Source organism: Macaca fascicularis, chromosome 4 (genome assembly GCF_037993035.2).
Source record: "Macaca fascicularis isolate 582-1 chromosome 4, T2T-MFA8v1.1".
NCBI classification, from domain to species: Eukaryota; Metazoa; Chordata; class Mammalia; order Primates; family Cercopithecidae; genus Macaca; species Macaca fascicularis.
In genome coordinates, this window is record NC_088378.1 from 157624870 (window position 1) to 157641840 (window position 16971).

Below are 16971 nucleotides of genomic sequence, written 5' to 3' on the forward strand. Positions count from 1 at the left end.
TGTTTTGGAGAATTTGGAGATCCCGTTCACAAGCTCTATCGCTACCTGAATTCCATACAGGTGACTTTGTGGGGGTGATCTTTGCTTCTTCGGAGCTCAAAACACTGTAAAGTAAGGGTATTTAGGAGCTGCAAGGCTGGAAAGCCCTACCAGGGGTGTTGCAAGACACTGACCCTTCAAATTCCCCTCCTGGTTCCCTTCATGAACTCTCACACAGGCGAGAGTCTTCCATTGCACCAATATTTATTGAATAGCTACATGTCCCGGGCCTGTAATAACTATTCACTGGCAATTCACTAAGAAGATGAATCAAAGGTGGCTAGGCTGGCGATAGTAGGGTTCTCTGAAAACAAACAAGATACTGTATAATGTGTGTGGAGACAAATACGAACGAGGTACACACCAGAGCTACTCCAACATGGAAAATGCGTCTAAGCGGGGAATGAAAAACGCTTCACAGAAGTAGTAACATTGAGTCTGGAAGGATGAGAATGTGAAAGTAAAGAGGGCAGAGACCGTGTTTCAGTCCAGTTCACAACCAAGCCCATTCATCTGCTGCTTAAATTTATTCTTTTTATAAAGACTGTCCTAGAACCAAATTTCTATAGCTCTGCTGTTTTACCCCAGAGATTGCTACGTGCTCTTCTTTCCAAGGCTTCCTGTGTCCTTTATGACCTCCCTCCCTCATTCCTAGTCCTCTCTACTCCTCCCCACCATCCAATGGCAGCATGCAGGGACGCGCATGCGCGCGCGCGCGCACACACACACACACACACACACACACACACACACACACACACACAAACTTCCAGAATGGAAGGGATGGCAGCCTAATGCAGTATCACTCACATTTACACCTGCCCGAGATGCCACCATCAGATCTCCCCCTCGTGGCCTCACAAAGTAAGGTGAACATTACACATGTTGCAGAGTTATGCCTTGAGACTGATAAGGGACTAAAATATGAAAATGTGCAGGAGTGAGGTGGAGGCTAGTCAAAAGGCGACTATGCAGCGAGCTATGATCGCGCTACTGCACTCCAACCTGTGTGACGGGGCAAGCCCCTGTCTCTTAAAAAAGAAAAAAAAAGGAACCTAGAAGTTATCATTTTTATTTGTCTATTTAAAAAATAAATTTCCAAAAAAGAAACAGCACCAACCCCAAAAAGGGAAGGAGGAAGGAGCCTCACAGAGTAAGAGAGAAAACGGGAGAAAAAAACATCCCAAAGCAAAACCCATCAGCCGTGTTTCAGGTCGGGCCCAAATGTTGCTGCCAGATTAAATGACCCACCTGCACTCTCAAAAGCTGTGGCCCTTGGAACAAGTGACCTCATTTATCCTCAAGAACAACAAATTAAAGGGAGAGAGAGATTCACGACTAAAAACATGTTTTATCAACCCAACCAGTATCAATGTAGAGCCCTTATTTTAAAACATGAGACTGACAGTAGGGGAAATCTGAACACCTGACTCATTATGTCATCAGTATCATGGGTATGTTGTCTCTAAATAGAATTCACAGCTTTTAAAAATAATGCGCCGGGCGTGGTGGCTCACGCCTGTAATCCCAGAACTTTGGGAGGCCGAGGAGGGCTGATCACTTTAGGCCAGTAGTTTGAGACCAGTAAGGCCAACATGGTGAAACCATGTCTCTACTAAAAATACAAAAATTAGTCGTGTGCAGTGGCACACACCTGTAGTCCCAGCTACTTGGGAGACTGAGGCATGAGAACTGTCTGAGCTTGGGAGGTGGAAGTCGCAGTGAGCCAAGATTGAGCCACTGCACTCCAGCCTGGGTGACAGAGCCAGAATCTGTCTCCAAAAAAAAAAATAAAAACATTAATACTGACACGCCAGGCATGGTGGCTCACTCCTGTAATCTCAGCACTTTGGAAGGCTGAGGCATGGGGCCAGGACTTCAAGGCCAGCCTGAACAACACAGCGGGACCCCATCTACAAAAAATAAAAATTAGCTGGGCATGGTGGTGCACACATGCGGTCCTAGCTAGTGAGAAGGCTGAGGAGAGAGGATTGCATAAGCCCAGGAGTTTGAGGTCACAGTGAGCTATGATGGCACCACTGAACTCTACCGTCTCCACCTCCCACCCCCCAAAAAAAGTCTGAGATTTGCTTTACTTAAAGGTGTAAATGAAGCAAAATTCACCATGACTTGATACTTCTGCAATTAGAGGCTGCATAGAAGTGTAGCACATATTTTCAGGACTCAAAAAAGTTATTGTTTACCTGGGTTTCATATACACATTGATATGCACCATACTAGAAATTAAAACAAATGTTATATTAATTCATTTAGAAAATTATACAACCATTACATGTTAACAGAAAGAAAATTTTTATGAAAATTGTATTTTACAAATTGAAAAAGGTGTGAGAAAAGTGGCACTTTCTCACTTATTTGCAAATATCTTTAATATCTGGCTTAACAGGAGTCAACACAGTTCTCCTAACTCAATTCAATCTGATGCAATATCATGTATCATGTAGTATCTGGAAAGCCCCACTGCACATTTGTGAGAAAATGAAGAAAACAATGTCTCAGTTTTTACCACGGTACTGCTTTTCACCTTGGAAACTCCCAGGAAGGGACTATGATCTAAGGATCCCTAGATGACAGTTTGAGAACCGCTGTGATGGAGCAAAGTCTACGGCGGTAAACGAGAATTTCCTTGACTTAGCAAGAACTCTAGGGTCCTCTTTATTCTGAGGTGAAATCAAAGTCCCAAGTTGACAAAAAGAACATCATGTCACCCCTGAACACCCTCCTGCACCACACATCGTCATGAAGAGAGGGTCTCTGTATAGCATGGACTGGTCAAAGGACCCTCAGACATTCCCACAGCTCAATTCAGGACACTCTGTGAATGTTCTAGACTGCTGATCCCTAAGAGCAAATCAATATGCTGCATCTCTTGACAAGCAATTTTCTTCCAAATGAAATGGGGGGGGGGGGGAAGAAGGATAGATTACAGTATAACACAGAGAGAGAGGCTAAGCTGAAATTGTTTCAGTTGTGTCTGTGCACACACACAGGCACACAGAAATACTGGGTCTCAATTCAAAAGTTCTTATTGCAAATAAAAGTCAAAATTAACAATAACACAATTCCCTCGGGGACAAGGTATAGATTATCAAAGTTTTTATAAAGAAAGACAATGGGAAGAAAAACCATGTTTGAAGAGAAAGTAAAGGTGGTGACTAAATTACATTTAAAAAAATCAAGTTTTGAAATTGTGTTATGGTCTTCATTTAAAAAAAAAGAAAAAGAAATTATACGCACATACGAATACACAGAAAAACTCAAAAAGCATGTCCTCCAGCAAGGTATTAGGCAGGCTGAGTGCAACTTACTCCTTTATTCCTTTCTGGGCTGTTGAAATTCTTTCACAAAGGTCAGGGGTTGCTTTCAGAGTTTAAAACAACAACAACAAAAGACATTTCATTCTTTTTTTTTTTTTAAATAACAAAACACCTCTGACCCATACTTTGCTCCAAACAAATATTAACTCAAAAAGCAGTTGGTGGGAGTGGTGGCTCACACTTGCAATCCCAGCACTGTGAGAGGCCGAGGCAGGAGGATCACACTTGAACTCAGTTGTTTGCAACGTGCCTGGAAAACACAGCACGGCTACAAAACTACACAAAACACAAAAATTAGCCAGGCACGGTGGTGCATGCCTGTAGTGCCAGCTACTTGGGAGGCCTGAGACAGGAGAATTGCTTGAACCCAGAAGGCGGAGGCAGAGATTGCAGTGAGCCTCCAGCCTGATCAAAGACTGTCTTTAAAAAAAAAAAAAGAAAGGGGGGAGGGATTGCATTGGGAGTTATACCTGATGTAAATGACGAGTTGATGGGTGCTGACGAGTTGATGGGTGCAGCACGCCAACATGGCACAGGTATACATATGTAACAAACCTGCACGTTATCCACATGTACCCTAGAACTTAAAGTATAATAAAAAAAAAAAAAAGAAAAAGAAAAAGAAAAAAGGAGGGGGGTCATACTGCTCACTTTGGCAGCTCATATATTAAAACTGGAACATTACAGAGAAGATAACATGGCCCCCGTACAAAGATGACATGCAAATTCGTGAAGCTTTTCTTTTTAAAGTTATCACGAGCAAACTGGGGAGAAAAAAATTATAAAACTCCAAGAGGAAACACGAGATAATCCTTCCAATCTTGGGTTATAGAAATATTTCCTAGGACACAAAAAGGATAAATGATAATACCTTGGGCTTCGTAAGTTTTTTTTTTCTTTTGAGTTGGAGTCTGTCCCCCAGACTGGATGCAGTCTGTCCCCCAGACTGGATGGAGTTGGGAGTGCAGTGGCAAGATCTTGGCACACTGCAAGCTCTGCCTCCCAAGTTCATGCCATTATCCTGCGTCAGCCTGAGTAGCTGGGACTACAGGCGCCCGCCAACACGCCTGGCTAATTTTTTGTATTTTTAGTAGAGACGGGGTCTCTCTGTGTTAGCCAGGATGGTCTTGATCTCCTGACCTCGCGATCGGCCTGCCTCGGCCTCCCAAAGTGCTGAGATTACAGGCGTGAGCCACCGCACCCCGTCTTTTTTATTTTTTGACAGAATCTTGCTCTATCGCCCAGGCTGAAGTGCAGTGGCACGATCTCGGCTCACTGCATCTTCTGCCTCCAGGGCTCAAGTGATTCTCACGCCTTGGCCTCCTGAGTAGCTGGGATTACAGCGCATACCACCACACCCAACAAAAGGAACGTTCTTTTAAAGGCAATGTTAAGAAATGTTACCAGCTGACTTGTGTCACCTAAAAAGTCTTATGCTTAAGTCCTAACCCCTAGTACCTCGGTATGTGACTGAATTTGAAGATTTGAAGTAAAAGGACATCACTAGGGTGGTCTCTGAGCACTGTAAGTTCAAGACAAAAGATGACAAGCTTGCTGTCAAGGGAAAAGCACCAAAGAGAGATGGCTGAGGTATCTGATTGGAAGCCTTCCCTTGGTTTTACTGCTGGGGCAGTAGGGAGTCGTCCACATATCTCTGAAGAGGGCAGGATTTTCCGGTGCTGTAGCACACCCAGGCAGGGCTAGGGTGAGTCACACACACACACACACACACACCCAGCTCATTCCTGTGATTGTAAGACAGAAAAGGAAAGAACAAGACACAGCTAATCCTACACAGTTCAGATATGCTTAATGGATACAGAAGCCAACGCAGGAGAAATGCATTTGGGAAACCAGGCTGTGCCTGCCCGCCTGGCAGGCAAAAGCCCACCACCCACACAGATCTAAGAGGTTTCTTACCACAGAGTGGAAAAGAAAAACAGTCAGAATGAATGCGTCAGGAAACCTACAACCAGAATGTTGTGAAGAAAAGTAACCTACAGTCCTGGTGTTTGCTACCTTAGCATTTACTAGAATGAGCCTGCTGCTACGACCAAATTGCATACAGTCCAATCTCAAATGAACCAGATAATTCAGAACAGCTTGGAATTTTTCCCTCTGGTTTAAGAGTATGCTGTTATGTTTATATTATGGTTATGCCTAATATTCTGGAATCTGGAATTCAGGGGGAAAGTACTATTTTGTTTGAAGACATAATTTGGAAGTAGTTTAGGAAATCAACTATCCCCTCTTCTCTATCCTGAAATCTCCCCTACTGCTACCCCCAGGTTTACCAACTCCTCATACAAAACGTCACCCCCAAAATGAGCTGTTGGCTCCCTAATTTGCTGTTTGGCTAAATGACTTAAAGAGAGAAGTTCTGGGTCAGCCAGTGGCTTAGTACAGATATTCCCTGACTCCTGGCTAAAACTATGGCCCAGGTATTTGGGTTTAGACAAATCCCCGAAATCTAAGCATTTCTCATGTCATTAAAATTCATTAAATCCTTGCAGGGTAGGTAGATGCTACCAGTATCTCCCACTTTGAAAAAAACGAATCAGGGAAGAATGTTACTTAAAGCAAACACCTAGCCAGTGTATCCAGTGCTTCCTGTACACAGACAAAACACACTGGGTGATAAAACATTTCATAGGCACTTGAAAATCAATAACTGGTCTAGAGAGCGATGAATAGTGAAGATGGCTTCCGTAGCTAGGACTACAGGAGTGTGCCACCATGCCTGGCGAGTGCCCTCTAACCAGGTCTTGGGATCAGAAGCACAGAAGACTGTGCACCTTTTCCTCACTCTTATTGCTCCTTGAAAACTAAGCTCCAACAAATGATGCTATGATTCTACATGCCTTTTTGGATATCTGAAATTACAATTATGTGTTTTTCATCCTCCCAAACAGGAGCTATGCAGATTTCCCATTCTCCCATCAACCACTAGACACTAAATCTAATCCTTAAAGAATTCTTCCAGGCCAAGTGCAGTGGGTCGGACCTGTAATTCCAGCTCTTTGGGAGGTGGGCAAACAACAAGGTCAGGAGTTCGAGGCAAACCTGGCCAGCAGGGTGAAACCCCGTCTCTACGAAAAATACAAAAAATTAGCTGAGCGTAGTGCCAGGCGGTGTAATCCCAGCTACTCGGGAGGCTGAGGCAGGAGAATTGCTTGAACCCGCGAGGTGAAGTTTGCAGTGAGCCGAGATCACACCACTGCACTCCAACCTCGGCGACAAAGTGAGACTCTATCTCAAAAAAAAAAAAAAAAAAAAAAAAATTCTTCCAGTTAGAAAATTAGATGCTTTTCTAACTCACACTCTATTATTGAAGTCTTCAAAGAAAGTATCTGTTGTTTGTACTTGTTAACTTACTTAGCCACTGACCCAAAGAAGAGTCAAGCAATTGGTTTGTAAATACGAGGAGAAGCTGAAGGAAATGTTTTCTAATGACAAGTTATGAAACAGATAAACCTCTCGACAGTCACAGTCTTTGGTTCTGAATAGAGAACTTGATTTCACTGCCACCCACATTTAAGAAACAGAGCAGGCCGGGCGCGGTGGCTCAAGCCTGTAATCCCAGCACTTTGGGAGGCCGAGACGGGCGGATCCCGAGGTCAGGAGATCGAGACCATCCTGGCTAACACCGTGAAACCCCGTCTCTACTAAAAAATACAAAAAACTAGCCGGGCGAGGTGGCGGGCGCCTGTAGTCCCAGCTACTCGGGAGGCTGAGGCAGGAGAATGGCGTGAACCCGGGAGGCGGAGCTTGCAGTGAGCTGAGATGCGGCCACTGCACTCCAGCCTGTGCGACAGAGCAAGACTCCGTCTCAAAAAAAAAAAAAAAAAAGAAACAGAGCAGGCCGGGCGCGGTGGCTCAAGCCTGTAATCCCAGCACTTTGGGAGGCCGAGACGGGCGGATCACGAGGTCAGGAGATCGAGACCATCCTGGTTAATACAGTGAAACCCCGTCTCTACTAAAAAGTACAAAAAAACTAGCCGGGCGAGGTGGCAGGCGCCTGTAGTCCCAGCTACTTGGGAGGCTGAGGCAGGAGAATGGCGTGAACCAGGGAGGCGGAGCTTGCAGTGAGCTGAGATCTGGCCACTGCACTCCAGCCTGGGCAACACAGCGAGACTCCGTCTCAAAAAAAAAAAAAAAAAAAGAAACAGAGCATAAGTAATAAAAAGCTACAAACCATGTTTCAAGGCCCAATCAAAAAGGTTTACAAACTTGTTAAATATTTCCTGGTCAAACATAATTCAAATTGCAGGTTTACATTAATGAAATATATGCCGTAATTAATATTCCAACCCACTCATGTTAGTTCATTAGTTCATAGCCTCACACAGTGGACAACTCACAAACAACTATTAATAATTTCATGATTTTTCTTTGTCATGTAAAAAAATGACATTCCCTTTATCCCCACAAGAAAGTGTATGATTATACTGATATTAAAACTTAATATATCATAACTTGGCACAGGGCCAGGTGTTTTGTAATTGATAACACTAAGTGATCAGACTGCTGAATTCTTGCACAGACCTAGTTATTTTCTTCCTAAAATCCTTTTAAGTTCCTGGCATTTTCAGTCTGCTCACAACATACTAACTACTGCAAAATACTACTTGTAATAATGAAATCGTTCATATGATACCCTGCCTCCCATTCCCAAATTAGAATTCTACCATTTCATAAAACTCCCAAACAAGATGAATAAATGCGCCAATATCACAAAATTACTACAAACTCAAAAACATATTTCACATGCAAGTTTCACGCACACACACAGAGAAAAAGAGAGAGAGAGAATGAATCATATTCTTGCATGGCGATGGCTGAAAATACTATAGATTGGTCTCTAATTTACATGTATTGCATACAAAAATGAGTTAGAGACCATATGGTTAACTCCACAAATGAAATATAGTAATTATTTCTTATATTATCCTTTCTGAATAACATCTAATCTAGCTACTAAAGGATTCCTGATTAGATAAGAAGGAAACATTTGGATCATTAGCTATACAGTTTCATCTTCTTTAAGAACTGCATTGTAATGAATACCAGATGAATTTAAAGTACAGTAGGTTTCAAAATAAACTACAAATCACATTTATGTACGCTTTTGATAATGAACAGTCATCATTTCACCTTCTACTTCAACCCACTTACATGACAGAATCCCCCAAAGCTACCAATCCACTCTAATTTGTGTAAAGTACAATCACTGAGTTTCTTAAATATATTTTTCTATTCTCACACTTACATTCTATGAACTACCTAATTAAATGCAAAGTCTTCCTCTTTTCAACTGGTTATGATGGAAGAGAAACAGAGTTAACCCATCTTGAATTACCGGCTTATAACCAACACCTTACCTGTATCTTAACTGAATACTAAGTCATTGGAATTGTAGAGGACATTAACACTGTAATATATTTTCCATTCTCTTCACCAGCTTCCATAACCACAGTCTCTACTAGTAAGTTTTTGCTGGATACTGATACACACAGATCAGAAGCTATTCGGCTCACCATGGTAAATATTTGAAGCATACTAATAAAACAATGGAAGAAACAGGCGAGATCAAAGTAACCAGGTTCTACTAATATAGCCTTGTCTACTTAAAATTGCTTGCATTTACATAGATACACTCCCTAACAAGGGTGTGACTGAAATATCTCAGTGCTTAGCTCCAGCTCAAATAAGGAAAGAGTCAAGGGGCTGAACTTCTCTGAAATCAAAAGGTAAATGATGCGGTGAAGCAAGAAGCCTTGATGACTGCATCAAATTTGCATAATTTGTACCCACCAACTTTTTTAAATTTACATAATCTGCAACCATTGATTAGGTAGTTTTTCATCATATAAAGTTAAAGGGCCATCCTCAGGTTAAAGTCTTCCTGCTTCTCCCTCAAACACAGATCTCATTTCCTAATTGTGTTCCAGAAACTATGGACAGACCAGATCCAGTGGCTCACACAGGTAAAGGCCTAAGCAGGTGATTCACTTGAGGACAGGACTTCAAGACCAGCCTGGCCAACATGGTGAAACCCTGTCTCTACTAAAAACACATACACAAAAAAAAGTGCACAGTGGTGCACTTAGGAGACTGAGGCACAAGAATCGCTTGAACACAGGAGGCAGAGGTTGCCATGAGCTGAGATCACACCACTGCACTCCAGCCTGGGCAACTGGCTTGAGGGAGACTCTGTCTCCAAAAAAAAAAAAGAAAAAGGAAAAAGGAAAAAGAAACACAAATTCCATGTCACTCAGACACAAAATGGCCACTGCAGAACCACAGAGAGGAAAAAGTTATAAAAGATATGCTGACTGTCAGAGCCACTCTTTTAAAATTATTGTTCAAGGCAGCACAACTTCTCATTGGTCCGCCAACTTCAAACCTTGCCATGTTTCAAGACAGAATGAAACATCTGTGCTTGTCTAATGAATCTCTTTGATAATTTATAGCATTCCAAGCATGTTATATACATATGAGAGACAGACAGCATCCTCTCTCCCCCCAAGAAAGTGAATAAGCCATAAAAGCTAGCCATCCTACTCACTTTCTCTGTAACTACAAAGGGCCCAATTTTATTTTTCATCTGCTACCCTAGAAAACTGATTGGACTGAATGTCTAGGCTGCTTCCTTATGTCCTTTTAATAAAGCCAGCCACAGTAAAGAAAACAGAAATTAGCGGGAAGTGCAGAGCTCTTTACCACTGGGATTCACAGCAGCCTTTGGACAAGCCATTATGGTTGTCTGGCTCCAGCCCTCTTCCCAATAACCACCACCCCCTTTCTCGCCTACCCCACACCACCCTCCAAGATCAAAAGCAGCACTTACTGTTTATAACATCCTGAGCAATCCCGGAATCTCAAGAGGCTTTTGTTGCCTTTCCCACCCCTCATTGTTTCTGCTCCAAAAAATGTTTTTTAATGAGACAAGCCAGTCCTGAAACAGTCACACCAGTGAATCCGGCCTGCCTCAAATGACAACCCTCTGTGATGCCTTGTAAGGAAAGGGGAGGGGGGGTGCCTCCAGTGAATGTCAGAACAAGAGCGTGTGGTTCCCAGCCTGCTCACTCCCAGCAACTGCACAGTTGTGGGGCTGCAAAGGCAGCTTTTCTCCAGGTGGTAGCAACCACCATCACCAAAGCATAAACAAAAAAACAACAAAAACCGGAAGTTCTTCCTGGACAAAGACCTGCCTGTTGCATGTAGACAACTATGTGCCTCATCCCCCTGCACCTCACTGCTGTCTCCCTGTGCTTCTCCGATCGCCTACATCTAATATGCTGTCTGGATCCACGTGTCCTCCAGCTGGGCCTTGGAGTTCAGCTTTCTCCTTGAAGTTTAAATACAGATGGAGAAGTCCTATTTGTTTAATCTTTTATTTATTTATTTATTTATTTATTTATTTATTTATTTAGCAGAGTTTTGCTCTTGTAACCCAGGCTGGAGCGCAGTGGCGGGATCTCGACTCACTGCAACCTCCGCCTCCCGGTTTCAAGTGATTCTCCTGCCTCAGCCTCCCCAGCCGCTGGCATTACAGGCATGCGCCACCACGCTTTAATCATTCTTATTCTCACACCTAATATATTCACTAATCTGAAGCAAACTCAAAACCTAGCAACTTCAGTGAACCCCAGTGCCAAGGCAAACAGACTAGCCTCTACCTCCCTGTCCGTCCTCACCTCATCTGCTGGAACTTGTAGGCACTGCTGGCCAGCAACAAGCACAGCAAAAGAGGGGAGGCCTAAATACACCAGTTTTGTGGGAGCAGGCCTGGTAGTAAAGAAACAAACCCTGGAGGGATGGGCTCTCCACACCTCAGCTGTGTGCAACGCCACCCAAGGGTACATCTACCCTGAAGATGAAGGGTGTGGAGCTAAAACAAACACCCAGACAGTCACAGCATTTTCTGACATTCAAAATTCTCAACAAGAGAAACTCCAACTAAAACCCAAAAAAGACATTTCAGAACCAGCACCCCCGAGACGCAAGAGGGTACCCTCTGGCGGTGGATTATGGACCCAACAGTTAGTTATGGACACAGTAAGTACTCAGGTACCTTTGGGGAAAACTCACTTTTACTGATTAAGTTCAACCTCACTTTAAGTTCAAGAGGCAAAACTCCAGGTTTACTGAAGTAAAAGGTAAAAATTTCCTAGGGAGTTTTGGGGGAAATTACTCTTACCACAATGTTGGTTGAATACCCCAGATTTCAAACAAAACTGTATTTCTACCTGCGAACCTATACATCACCTTTAAATGACTCTCAGTTACACAAAACCATAACCATAACCACCTCGGGAAATCAAACTATTATCCTAAATGAGACTTGCATTTTCCTGCAAAACAGAAAAAACTGTCACGTTGATATTGTCTGTTAGGTTTCAGATCGATTATTTTTCAACTGGTCCTCAGAGCTATTTCTTACCCCTTTCTCAAGGGGATTTCACAGAGGGACAGGAAGAAATTATTTCTGATGAAAAAAAGTCTACTGCTAAATAGATAAAATCAAATTAAGTACATGCACCAATGTACCATTTCTGGTTCTGATGGAACGAGAAGCACAAAATCACAACCCATTATACTCAAGACTGTCTACAAGAGATTCATTCTAGACCAAACATACACTAACCCCACAGCAACCCTATAACAAAGGTACTATTATCCATTTTACACCAGCAACTTGAAGCACAGGCTGGCTAAATGACTTGCCCAAGGTCATTCCACAGAGAGAGCTGAGATTCAAATCCAGAGTGTCTGGCCATAGCCATCTATTAACCAAATCATACTGCTTTCAAAGCTGTGTTAAAAACAATAGCTGTGGGCCAGGTGTGGTGGCTCACGCCTGTAATCCCAGCACTTCAGGAGGCTGAGACAGGAGGATCATCTGACGTCAGGGGTTTGAGACCAGCCTGACCAACATGGTGAAACCCCGTCTCTACTAAAAATACAAAAATTAGCAGGGCATGGTGGTGGGCACCTGTAATCCCAGCAATTTGGGAGGCAGAGGTTGCAGTGAGCTGAGATCGCACCACTGCACTGTCTCAAAAAAAAAAAAAAAAAAAAAGAAAGGCAAGAACAGTCCAAAATGTCTTCACTTCTAACCAGCACAAGCATGAGGACTACTGTCCTCAGCAACCAACCTCACAATGATTAAAGACATAATCTTCATTATGAAGCACTCCTAACTGGCCACCTCTGTAGGGTAGCAACTAAACCTGAGAAAGCAGCACAGAATCTGGTCAGGTATGTTGGCTCACGTCTGTAATCCCGATACTTTGGGTGGCCGAGGTGGGCAGACCACTTGACTTCAGTTCATAAAACCCTGTCTTTACTAAAAATACGTGTGCCTGTAGTCCCAGCTACTAGGGAGACTGAGGCAGGAGAATCACTTGAACCTGGGAGGCAGACAGAGGTTGCAGTGAGCAGAGATCGTGAAACTGCACTCCAGCCTGGGCAAAGTAAGACCCCATGTCAAAAAAAAAAAAAATAGAATCTGTATTTCACATATGTTTTCAAGCTAGCAGACCCCACTTCAGTGGTACTTTTCGTATTAGTTGAGAAAATACTTAAGATAACATTTGTGGAATGAAAAAAAAAAGGAAGCAGGACCCGTGTAAACTGTGTTCTAATCTTGGTTCCAGCTTATGTCCTCAGTCACTGGGGAATCAATCTGAAGACAAAGAATTTGGAAGTCATCATTTTCTTGTTTCATAAATTTGAGAGCCATAAGAAACTCATTTCTGAAGTCACTAATGAACGTACTAAATGTATGGACGGCACATTGCGCCCAGTTAGCACACACTACAGGACTTGCTTGCTTCATTAATACACTTTCCCAGTTCTGCTAACAATTTTAACAGACCTCTCAAGTTGAAAAAACGTAAGACAGAATTGGGCGAAACACCACTCATTTATTTTGGTAACTTCAGGACAACCACAATTTCTGAGGATTTGCAGCCTAAAAGTGACTTGAAGCAGCTGAAGATATTTCACTTTTTTGACCGTATCTCATCTCAATTATTAAGGTATTGCAGTCACACTCTAGATACATGACTACTTCTAAATATGTAAGTTTTCTGAATTAAAATGGCAGACTGCGCACTTGACCTTATGGTTTACTGACTACACTATGATTCCCACATTAAAGATCAAAGCTATATGAGAGAGACTGGAGTTCTCCAAGACAAGGCAACAGGTCACATAAATCTTGGAAAGCCAGCTGATATAGGTGGGCATAAACCTTGCTAATTCATCCATCATGGGTTCAAACAGCATTCTAAAGGGACACAGCTCTCCTACCTCTCCTGTCTCTCTCTCATCCTCCCTAGTCCTGGCATCTGAAGAAAGTTTGCAATAAAAACATGTCTAAACTCTTCTTTCTGGCAGAATCAATTTACTTATACACAATGAGAATTTTTGGATAAGCATGCTGCTCTATTTCCTTTAGTTCTTTATTAATATAGGTACTACTTATTATGTAAAAATTATTTCTAAGGCAAAATACTCTTCAAAACATATTGCTGAGGATACTATATTTCTTGATTTTAGAAAATGCATAATCCAAACCTGATTTTCCAATATGTAAAAATATGGAATGCTTCACAAATTTCCATGTCATACTTGCATACGGGCCATGCTAATCTTCTCTGTATCATTCCAATTTTAGTATATGTGCTGCTGAAAGGATCACTCTTCTGTTTCTTCTGAAAGGCTTTTCTACAGTGGCAACCCCGACTAACTACACCAGGTTACGTATGTGTATATTTTTTGAAGTAGTCGGGAAACCAACAGTAATAAAGGCAATTTATAATAATTTATACTAATTATTGCTGCCCATTCATTTCACAATCCCCAAACCTTCCCTAACCTACAGGGTCTACCTCTGGCATCTGTGTACCATGGATTGTCTGTGACACTGTTCCAATGCAAGTTCCCTCTCTCCTCTAATTCAAGAGACCTCAACTGTATCTCCAGGGTTCTGTCCGCTTCTATACACAAGCACCAAACTGATTAAACTATGTCTAATGTATGATTTATAACTAGCTCCTAATGTCATTTATTAACACTAAGCCCTGCCTATAAGAACTCTAACACCACAAATCACAATTTGAATGACAGCAAATTTCAAAATGCTATTTACTTATTATTCATTCTTTTAACAAATATTTAAGTATCACATGCCAGGCACTGTTCCAGGTGCTTGAGGTAAATTTATGAGCAAGATTAACCTCAAGAACAAAAAGATTCTTGCTCTTCATTTTTTTAAATTATTATATTATTACTTTATATTCTAGCAGAGATAAGGTATTGGTAGTAGTGGCAAATGTTATAAATGGGTAATTTGACAGAATCGCAGCAGGAGAGCACAGGACTGGGGGTAACAGGAGCCACAGCAACCTGCAGAGTGGATCAAGATTAATATGAATACAGCCTCTGCCATCCACTACCTGAACACCTTAAACCCATCCCCTTGACCTTATCTATGAACAGCAGCACTGTTCACGGCTACCCAGAATTAGAAGGACTCGCATCAGGACACCTTGGGCCTTGGGCCCAGATGTAGTATTTTCTCCCTAAATGAAGAGATAAAAACAAAAGCAGCACCTCCATGAGGGCTTCCGGACAGCCATAGGCCAGCAGAAGGTACAAGGATATTTGGGGAGAGACAGGCCAAAGATAATTACCAATGTCTACTCTCCTAGGCCCAGGGCAGGGATCATCTGCCACTAGGAGAAGAGGCTTAGACGACAGATGTATTTAAGATCTGAAAAAAAATCTCCCCAAGCGAGAAGAAATTCATTTTCTAATAAGTGGTGCTTAAAATGCAGTTAAGTCCACAAGTTTCTATACATCAACCAGAGAGTGTTTCCACCAAGACTTCCTGTTCTTTTCCAGATTTGCAAGTCAAAACACTAATGCCACAAGAAAAATACACCATTTCTGAATCCGTACCGCATGCTGCAAATTCCACAGCGCTCTCAAGGACAGCATGTTGCCGCGGCACCAACATCCTGCCTGCTTAGACGTGAACAGCAACCCTGGCTCAGCTCAGTGTTGGCAGCAGACTTCCCAGAAAAGCTGGCACTCTTCAAAATGGGAAGTCACCAGTGAAGAGGCACAAACGCAAGACCCTGTCCGTACTGCTTGTGCAGTACCTCCTAGGGCCTGGGGAGTTGGGACATGTAGTGACTATAAACCCAGGCTACCCAACCCCAAGCTCCAAACACTGGTTCTCAGCCACAGCGCTTTCTTCATACAACTAAAAACAAGATGTCACAGTGTACATACTCAGGCACACACAGCCAATAGAATGGGACTTTCTCATCCATGAAAACTGAGATTTTCCTGTTTCCTTAGGGTGCCATGGCTCCTTGCTATTCTGAGTCAACATATTCTCTCCCTAACCATCAAAAGGAGATCAGGAAGCAGAGGACAGGTGTCCACTGCCTAACTCTGTAATGTACAGAAAAGCTCCAACGGCAATTCATTAACAGCACTGAATTCTTTTCCAAGAAGATTGTTTAAAAACAAGCAACATAAACGGAAAACTCCCACAGACTTTATGGAAGGCACTATTCTGAAACTGGAGACTGCAGCTCGGTTTGCAGGAAAGATGCTGAACCAAGAGAACCGCAGTGTTTCGTCTGAACAACAAGGCTTGGGTCTGTCAGTATGTTTGCTTGTTCTGTCCCCTAATGGGGTGGCGAGGGGTAAAGGTAAGGGCAGAATCTGGCTGGATCATCTCTCAGATACTAGGTTCTTTTAGCGTGTGTGAAAGATAAGACTGCTCTAATGCCCACTTGAGAAAAAGACTACAGGGAATAACGAAAGGGACCAGGCCAGCCTTACAGGGAAATAAAGAAACAGACAATGAGCGAGTCACAGGAAGAGAACAGAAAAACAGAAAGAGAGGAGACTACTGAACCATAACAGGAAGGAACAAACGATACACACAGCCTGGATGAATCTGAAAGCAAAGTGAAGGGATGCAGTAGACACAAAAGTGCTTCCATCTATATGGCATTTACAACAGGCAACGCTAATCTATAGCGCGAGAAAGCAGGTCGGCGTTGGCATGGGGGCACAGGACAGGAGCACAACGGAGCTTTCTTGGGTGGCGGGAGGGGCATATATTGATGGTATATATGGGATGGTAATACCCAGGTGTGTGCAGTTGTCCTAAGTTATCACAGTGTACACCTGAAATGGTTGCATGCGTATATTTTACTTCAATAAGACTGTTTTTTTAAAAATCCAAACTGAGGCCGGGTGCAGTGGCTCATGCCTGTAATTCCAGCACTTTGGGAGGCCATGGCAGGTGGATCACGAGATCAAGAGTTTGAGCCCAGCCTGGCCAAGATAGTGAAACCCCATCTCTACTAAAAGTACAAAAATTAGCCAGGCGTGGTGGCAGACGCCTGTAATCCCAGCTACTCGGGAGGCTGAGGCAGCGAACTGCTTGAACCTGGGAGGTGGAGGTTGCAGTGAGCAGAGATCGCGCCACTGCACTCCAGCCTGGGTGACAGGGCGAGACTCCGTCTCAAAATCAAAACTGACTTACAAGGTTTTTTTT

At 42.9% G+C, this 16971-nt stretch overlaps 1 protein-coding gene and 2 non-coding genes across 10 annotated transcripts in view; 1 reads left to right on the plus strand and 2 right to left on the minus strand.

The window, feature by feature from the left end:
* The window catches only part of JARID2 (jumonji and AT-rich interaction domain containing 2), a 282076-nt gene that overhangs the window by 197578 nt on the left and 67527 nt on the right, over window positions 1-16971 (minus strand). The gene's annotated exons all lie outside the window — the stretch shown is intronic.
* On the plus strand, window positions 4021-4126 carry LOC123573184 (U6 spliceosomal RNA). Its single transcript, XR_006697922.2, has one exon. It is a non-coding gene; the product is annotated as a U6 spliceosomal RNA (small nuclear RNA).
* Window positions 13982-14088, minus strand: LOC123573135 (U6 spliceosomal RNA). Its single transcript, XR_006697884.1, has one exon. It is a non-coding gene; the product is annotated as a U6 spliceosomal RNA (small nuclear RNA).